The following is a 9,596-nucleotide window of genomic DNA, read 5'->3' as shown; positions in this document are numbered from 1 at the left end:
TCCTGTGTGCCACAACTAAGACCCGACGCAGCCTAAATAAATAAATGTTTTTTTTTTTTTTTTTTTTTTTTTTTTTTTTTTTTTTTTTGCGGTAGGCGGGCCTCTCACTGTTGTGGCCTCTCCCCTTGCGGAGCACAGGCTCCGGAGCACAGGCTCAGTGGCCATGGCTCACGGGCCCAGCCGCTCCGCGGCACGTGGGATCTTCCCAGACCGGGGCACGAACCCGCGTCCCCTGCATCGGCAGGCGGACTCCCAACCACTGCGCCACCAGGGAAGCCCAATAAATGTTTTTTTAAAAGAGAGAATGGGAGAAAGGGAATTGGAGATAGCAAGTATAGACCATTCTTTTGAAAATGTTTTGCTTCAAAAGGGAGCAAAGAAATGGGGGAGTATATAACACGTAAAGTGTGGTCAACAGAAGGCCAAAGGTGGAAGAAAAACTGTCTTACTTGTATTCTAATGAGGGTGATCTAGCAGACAGCAAGAAATGGATGTAGCAGAGAGAGGGGCAAGTTGCTGAGTGATATCCTCGAGTGATGAGAGGGGATGGGATCGAGGGCACGAGCAGAGGGTTGGGCTTTGACAGGACCACAGATGATTCATCTGTAATAGCAGCCAGGAAGCCAGAATGTGGGGGGCTTAGAGATGGATAGATGGATGGGAGGGGACAGTCTGCGGTGTTTCTCTGCTAATTGCATCAATACCCAAAATGAACCTAGAAAGAAGGAAGGAGGTGTTGGAGGTTTGAGGAGAGAGGAGAGGATGTGAAATCACAGGCAAGAAAATTAGGAGAGAAATTAACCTGGGTTAGTATTGTATGATTGCCAAGGGCATTTAAGAAGCCACTTGAGGTTTGTGGTCATGAATTTAAAATGAAAGCAGGCAGTGTGATGCCAGCCTCATTCGGCTGGACAGGTGCAGGTGCAAGACGGAATTATCACCACGGCTGTGGGTTTGCCCAGGAAACATTAGGAAGCTAGAGGGAGATGTTGCTGAGGGTATATGCAAGGGAGAAGGTGCACAGATTGACCATGGAATGTAAACAGTCCTTGATATTATTTTAGTCAAATGTGTCTTTGAACACTTGGTCCTTTTTGGGTCTTGTTCAAAGACTTCTTACATATTTGACTCTAAGATTTCTTTTTTTTTTTTTTTTGCGGTAGGCGGGCCTCTCACTGCTGTGGCCTCTCCCCTTGCGGAGCACAGGCTCCGGAGCACAGGCTCAGTGGCCATGGCTCACGGGCCCAGCCGCTCCGTGGCATGTGGGATCTTCCCAGACCGGGGCACGAACCCGTGTCCCCTGCATCGGCAGGCGGACTCTCAACCACTGTGCCACCAGGGAAGCCCCTCTAAGATTTCTTAATTTTGCATTTCACATTTGAGTTTTTAAACCACACTATTTGATGTCGATATTGGATTTGGGAGTGCCTTTTCATTAGTATATTATCACAGGCTCCTAAAAGAAGTTTAAAAAAATCTGAAAGATTAAAAAATTATTGTAAATATGTTTTAATTTAAAAAATTGAGATATAACTGACTTGTAAGATTTTGTAAAACACAACTGGGTAACTATCAACCTTGGTTTTCTCTGTCATAGTATCTCCCTTTGTGGTGTGTTTGTTGTATGTCTGTTTTTTTTTTTTTTTTTTTTTTTTTTTTGGCCATGCTGCGCAGCATGCAAATCTTAGCATGTGGATCAGAGTTCCCTGACCAGGGACTGAACCCATGCCCCCTGCAGTGGAGACGTGGAGTCCTAACCACTGGGCTGCCAGGGAATTCCCAGTTTGTATGTCTTTACCTCTGCTGGTCATGATCTATGAGCCTGTTGCTTTCATTGGTTTCTTTTTCCTTGATTTTATTCTTAATTATTGGGGCTTAAATTCCTTTCTTGTATTTGTGGTAATCAACTTACCCAAAGTTTTTATATCCTGGGAGAAAGTCATTTTGCCACCTCTCCCTAGCTTACTAACCCTAGACTCTTTCTTTTACCCTGGGATGAGAATTAATCACATATTACTAGGTCAGATGGGGTAGATGGTGCTTCAGTGTAAGGATCCGTCTTCGTTTTTCTTGGCTTTCTCTTTCCTCTCCTTGAGTGTAGTAAGAATTTGCTGTTAGTTTGAAGGTAATGGGGCTCTTTTGCAGGTTGGCTAGAAGGCCTTTGGGGGGGGGATGTGCTCTGGGATAATTCTTATGAAATTTTTATTGGTTCAAGAGAATGTGAACATTCTGTCACTTGTGTCTGCTCCTTTTGGGTTTTCTCTATCAGAAAGGCCAAAGTCCCTTGTAAAAGTTACTGTTAAAAACTGTGTTGAGGGCTTCCCAGGTGGCTCAGTGGTTAAGAATCTGTCTGCCAATGCAGGGGACACGAGTTCAAGTCCTGGTCTGGGAAGATCCCACATGCCGCGGAGCAACTAAGCCCATGCACCACAACTACTGAGCCTGCGCTCTAGAGCCCACGAGCTACAACTACCGAAGCCCGCGCACCTAGAGCCCATGCTCCGCAACAAGAGAAGCCACCACAATGAGAAGCACGCACACCACAACGAAGAGTAGCCCCCGCTCGCCACAACTAGAGAAAGCCCGAGCGCAGGAACGAAGACCCAACGCAGCCAAAAAAAAAAAAAAAAAAAAAAAAAAGTTGAATTACTTAGTTGCTAAGGTTCAATTTTACTCTTCTTTTTAATGATTGATTGATTGATTGGCAAAAGTCATTCCAAAAGCATGCTCTGGATGTTAGGCTCATCAGGGAAGCTGCTCTACCATAGTTCCTGGGGTTTTCACCGTGGGACACTCTTCACCCCTGTTCATCCCTCTGCTGCTACTTGCACCCCGCAGGGGGCCAGGGACCAGGACAGGACCAGGTCTAAAATGATGAACTGGACCAATTAGGTTTTTCACTCTCAGGAATTTTAAGTAGGAAATACTAAAGTCGTGAGGCAGCCGGCAGAAGCAGCTGTAGCTGATAAGTCATAAGTTCCAGAAAAACCAGAGAATCTGGGAGAGGCCCCATGAAAGCAGCAATTACAAGGGAGAGCAGACTCTTTGAAGTGAAGAAAAGCTAAACCGTAGAGGGTGAGGAGGTCAGCTGGTGGGAAAGATGAGAATAGTGGGCCAGTGATGCTAATGGTGGAGAGAGCTGGGGGTCCTGACCTTCCTGTGGCCCTGCTTCTAGTCCCTCCTTTTCCTGATGTCACATGGTTCAGCTTTGCCCGGGCTTCCGTATGGGAACATCTGCACGTAAATCCCCAGTTCCTTGAGATGCTGAGTGAGCCTCCATTCTTTGCAACACAAAGAACAGAACTAAAACACTCTGTTAAAAAAAAATTAATAGACTTTATTTATTTTTTTGCGGTACACGGGCCTCTCACTGTTGTGGCCTCTCCTGTCGCGGAGCACAGGCTCCGGACGCGCAGGCTCAGCGGCCATGGCTCACAGGCCCAGCCGCTCCATGGCATGTGGGATCTTCCCGGACCGGGGCACGAACCCGTGTCCCCTGCATCGGCAGGTGGACTCTCAACCACTGTGCCACCAGGGAAGCCCGACTTTATGTTTTAGAGCAGTTTTAGGTTCACAGTGAAATTGAGCAGAAAGTATAGAGCTCCTATATACCCGTTCACTCCCACCCGAGTTTCCCGTTATTAACATCTTGTGTTAGTGTGGTCCATTTGTTACAATGATGAACCACTATTGATACATTATTATTAACTAAAGTTCATAGTTTACAATTGAGTTCACTCTGTGTTGCATATTCTGTGGGTTTGTATCCACCCTTATAGTATTTTACAGAATAGTTTTTACTGTCCTAAAAGTCCCCTGTATTCCACCGATCCATCCTTCCCTCCTCCATCACTGGCAACCACTGATCTCTCTACTTCCTTTTCCAGAACATCTTTTTCAGCATAGTTTTGCCTTTTGCAGAATGTCATATAGTTGGAATTAAACAGTGTGTATGTAGCCTTTTTTGAGATTGTTTTCTTTCACTTAGTAATGCCTTTAAGGTTCCCCCATGCCTTTTTTTTTTTTTTTTTTTTTGCTGTACGCGGGCCTCTCACTGCTGTGGCCTCTCCCGTTGTGGAGCACAGGCTCTGGACGCGCAGGCTCAGCGGCCATGGCTCACAGGCCCAGCCGCTCCGCGGCATGTGGGATCTTCCTGGACCGGGGCACGAACCTGTATCCCCTGCATCGGCAGGCGGACTCTCAACCACTGCGCCACCAGGGAAGGGAAGCCCCCCCCCCATGCCTTTTTGTAGCTTGGTAGCTTATTTCTTTTTACTGCTGAATAATATTCCATTGAATGGATGTACCTGTTTATTCATTCGCTTATTGAAGGACATCCTGAATGCTTCCAAGTTAAAATGCTCTTTTTAAGATGGAAAAAGTAAACATAGAAGAATTTATCTGGAAGTTGGAGTATTAGAAGGAGACAATTGGGGTTGAGAGGGCCAGGAATGTAGATATTTTGAAATATAGATGCTTTATGTGTTGAAGGGAGAGAGGCATTAAAATGAGTGCCCCAGACATGTCCAACTTAGACACCAAAACTGGATGACAAAGGGTGAATTTTGCTGTTTCTTCTGGGTTATGAGTTACTTGCCTGTTTTCTCTGTGTGTGTATATGCCTTGGGTTGAAAAAATGAATTTTGGTGGCATATAGCACCTGCCACATCAATGTTGTAAGATTGAATTCTGGGTCCCCCAAATAATACGGTAGAATCTAAAATATATTTTCTTTGGACTCCTCCTTCTGAGGGCCCCTTTTTGATCCATGCCAGCCTTCTCTGTTCACCATTTAGACAAGATAGGGTTTGTGGATAATTTTCAACTCCCCATTATTATGCCCTTATTCTCCCTAGAAAACTACACCTTCCCTCCAAGGTAAACCTAAGTAATTTACCAATAGATGCAGAGGATATGTTAATCTTGAAATTCAGTTTTCCCCAGGGTGGAATTTGCTGGCTCTTTGACTCGCTCAGTTAACAGTGGACAGCTGTTTATAGCAGGAAGTGTGGAATGGCACGTCTCACTGAGATGGCAGGGAGACAAAGGAGGAGACAGCTAATGATCAAAGTTGGAATTAGGCCAAGACAATGAAAATCAGCATCTCCTCCCCTTCATTCTTTCACAAAGCCCTGTGCGACTTTTCAATCACCGCAAGTGGTCAGAAGTCAGATTTGGGGTTTAGATCTCATCCAAAAGGCACCCTTGTGCCCTGGACAGCACACTGTGACATTGGCTGGCTAAGCGTGACTCAGAGAAGAGCACGCTCCACTGGTCAACAGACCTGCTTCTACTCTGGCTGAAAGAAAATTCATCGAGTCTGGAGTTGAATTGAGAACCTTAATTGCTGTCCACAATTACTCATGTCCAAACAAAGGAAGAAGGTTTCCGATTTTGATCCTTTTTTTGGGGTGGGGGAAAGGCTGTATCCCTTTTGCATGTGTTTGCATGCATGGCATATGCCTCCTGCAATTTGCAGTAAGCCCCCAATACTCACCCACTGCTCCATTCCAGTTCAGTGCAGGGACTTTCAAAGGCTACCACGGCTTACTTATTCGGCCTGAGGAAGAAGGCTAAGTATAAACCCACTGTGGGTATGTGAGTGCTGAGCGCCTGCAGAAAGAGGGGCTGCTGTGGGGAGTAAGTAGCCAGCACTGCTGGTGGCTGGACTGAAAGGTGCAGAGGTGGGTGGGGTGAAGCTCATTATTGGCTGGTATTTGCACTACATAAACTTGGAAGGCAAATTCAAAGAAAATGCCTAGAAACAAGCTTCCGTCTGTTACCAAGCTTGATAAAGTACCATAGTTTCGCTTAAGGCATTTCAGGGGAAAATAATTTACTTGTTCTAAAGCTTGAGTACTTCTGATGAATTATGAAGGCTAGTTACCTGCCATACGTTCAAAGAATTTGAATTTTTTTTTAATGATAAAAATTATACATGCTTGATACGAACAGAAAAAAAAATTTTAAAGAACAGAGTTGGGGCTTCCCTGGTGGTGCAGTGGTTGAGAGTCTGCCTGCCGATGCAGGGGACACGGGTTCGTGCCCCGGTCCGGGAGGATCCCACATGCCGTGGAGTGGCTGGGCCCGTGAGCTGTGGCCGCTGAGCCTGCGCGTCCGGAGCCTGTGCTCCGCAATGGTAGAGGCCACAACAGTGAGAGGCCTACGTACCGCAAAATAAATAAATAAATAAATAAAAAATAAAAAAAATAAAAGAACAGAGTTGAATGAAGTCAAAAGTCAGTCTCCTGTTCCCTCCTTGCTTTCTGTTCCACGCCTGGTGGATAAGTTTCTAGACGTTTTGAAGCAGATACAAATTTGTCCTTTTTAAAAATACAAATGGAATTATACTTTACCTAATTGTTCTGTGACTGGCTTTCTTCATTTAACTCTGAATCCCAGGTACCATTCATTATCAATTCAGATTTACCGCATTCTTCTTGAAACTTGTAAGGTATTCCATTGTATGTTTGTACCATAGTTTATTTAAACATTTTTTGTTGATGGATGTTTGGCTTTTTCCAGGTTTTCACTATAATAAATCATGTTGCAAACCTTTTCTTTTTTTTCTTGCAAGACTTTTTGTATATTTTTTTGTACACTTGTGCAAGATTATTTGTAGAATGGCTTTCTAGAAGCAGAGTCGCTAGGTCAGAGGGTATGGGTATTGAACATTTTCACAGATCGTGCCAAACTGTGTTCTAAAAAACGGAACGATTACATTTTTACCAACAGTGCAGCAGAGTGCCTGTTTTCCCATATCCTCATCAATACCTTTTTTTTTTTTTTTGCGGTTCGCGGGTCTCTCACTGTTGTGGCCTCTCCAGTTGCAGAGCACAGGCTCCGGACGCACAGGCTCAGCGGCCATGGCTCACGGGCCCAGCCGCTCCGCGGCATGTGGGATCCTCCCGGACCGGGGCACGAACCCGTGTCCCCTGCATTGGCAGGCGGACTCTCAACCACTGCGCCACCAGGGAAGCCCCTCATCAATACTTTTGAAGTAAAAAAAAAATAAATAAAAAATTTCCTGAGGTGATTTTAATTTGCATTTATTTAATTATGTTTATTGAACACATTTTTTTCTGGGACTTTTTTGTTCATATATTTGTCTGTTTTTCCATTGATTTTTTTTCGACAGATTTGTGGGAGCCTTTGTATTAAGGAAGTCAGCCCTTTATTATAGGTGTTGAAAATATTTTCCCTCCGTTTGCTTGTTTCTTGCACTGCTATGGTGTTTTTTATGCTTTATAGTGATATAAAATATTTATGCAGCAAAATTTATTGGTAGTCTTCCTTTATGACCTCTGGGCTTCCTGTCATGCTCAGAAAAAACTTCCTCAATCCATGATTTGAAAAAGTTTTAGTATTCCTCTAATACTTTTATTGTTTCATTTAAAAAAAATAATAAAATAGCCGACCTATACAAAAGAATAAACATAACCTATATGTGGGTTATAGAGGACAATAATAAAATAACCACTAAACTCAACCTAAGAAATAATGGTTTAGTGGCTTCAATTTTTACATTAATAGGAATCTAGTTAAAATTTTTTTGTTTTTCTGTGTTGCTTTTGTTTTCGCATATAGCTATCTGATTATCCAACATCATTTATTAAATAATCCTTTTTTTTTTTTCCTCCTGGCTTCTTTTAAATAATGCTATTACATCTCTGATGTGACTTCTATATACAAATTAAATTGCTTCTACCTGTATTAAGATATATAAAACTAACGAAAGTCCTTCTTGATGTTTTCAGATTCCGATAAGTGTTCTCCATATTCTAAAGCTTGCTAAAAAGAAAATAATGAAATTTTCTCTAATTTCATAATGGGAAAAAATCCCACTGGATATTTGAACTCTTTCACCTTGAGCAAGTTGTTTAACTTCTCTAAGCCCCAGTTTCTTGACCTTTAAAACGGAGATAATAATAATACACATCATGGGCTGCTGTCAGGACTTAGTGGGCTAAGAAAGCAACATGCTTTGCCTGGCACTTGGAACATAATAACCTTTCAATCAATGGTTTAATCGTTGTTTTTGTTACAGTGTATTGTTATTACCTTATCAGTCTCTTAGTTCCTTGGAAGAAAGCCTGTATTCTCTGGCTTTAAGGTTGGACTACAATTCTTGCATGTGATTTTTATTGTTAAAAAGGTCTAGTTTGCTAATTTTTGGCCCAATACCATAATATTATGCTTTATAATGATGTGGAATTTTGAGACTTCTAAATCTACATTAAAAAAAAACTAAATGAAAACGATGTCAGTCCCTAATACTGTGGTAAATATAGTTTCCTGACCTTGAGAACCTCCCTCTTCCCTGCTGAATGGCACTGCAGGATCCACGGGCATCACCTTGGAATCGTTGTCCATTCCTCCACCATGGAGCTGAACCTTTCTTAGAAATAGTACTCCTGTAAATGCAGATTTTGATGGAAACTGAAGCCATCTAACTAATGCACTTTACCCTTCATTATTTCCAAACTGATGTGGAATAGTTCCATCTGAGAACCGTTTACTGAATTTATTATGCTGTAAAATTCAGTTCTCACATATTAGATAGATAAGGTGGTACTAACTAGTTTTCCCATTTCATAGCTGAAGGAATTGCAGCAGAAAGGATTTTTCCTGCTGAAAGTTACTCAGAAAGGTAATGGCAAAGACCCATTTGACTTTAGATTCCTTGGGTCACAGTCCAATAATATCTACTAGTCCTATCACTTTTAAAAAATTAATTAATTAGGGCTTCCCTGGTGGCACAGTGGTTGAGAGTCTGCCTGCCAATGCAGGGGACACGGGTTCGAGCCCTGGTCTGGGAAGATCCCACATGCCGCGGAGCAACTAGGCCCGTGAGCCACAACTACTAAGCCTGGGCGTCTGCAGCCTGTGCTCCACAACAAGAGAGGCCACGATAGTGAGAGGCCTGCACACCGCGATGAAGAGTGGCCCCCGCTTGCCGCAACTAGAGAAAACCCTTAGCACAGAAACGAACACCCAACACAGCCAAAAAAAAAAAAAAACTAATTAATAAAAATTAATTATTTAATTAATTAATTTTTGGCTGCCTTGGGTCTTCATTGCTGCGCTCAGACTTTCTCTAGTTGCGGCGGGCGGGGGCTACTCTTCAATGCGTTGCGCGGGTTTCTCATTGCGGTGGCTTCTCTTGTTGCCGAGCACGGGCTCTAGGCGTATGGGCTTCAGTAGTTGTGACACACAGGCTCAGGAGTTGTGGCTCATGGGCTCTAGAGCGCAGGCTCAGTAGTTGTGGTGCACGGGATTAGTTGCTCCGTGGCATGTGGGATCTTCCCGGGCCAGGGCTCGAACCCATGTCCCCTGCATTGGCAGGTGGATTCTTCACCACTGTGCCACCAGGGAAGCCCCCTATCATTTTTTAAACTGTTGGATGTGGGAAACTGCAATCTGAATAGATACTGCAAAGAGAAAATTATCACTTTATTTGAAATAGATGAGTGAATTATTTTGCCCTATGTTCTATCCCTTAATTATTCTATTATATACAGATCTGAACTCCTTCAGGAAGAGTGTATGATATAAGGACTCCAATAAGCATTTATACTGTATTAAACTAACAATAG

Source organism: Hyperoodon ampullatus (assembly GCF_949752795.1).
Source record: "Hyperoodon ampullatus genome assembly, chromosome: 2".
Lineage (NCBI taxonomy): Eukaryota > Metazoa > Chordata > Mammalia > Artiodactyla > Ziphiidae > Hyperoodon > Hyperoodon ampullatus.
The sequence above is the reverse complement of the archived record's forward strand: the minus strand, read 5'-3'. Positions refer to the sequence as shown.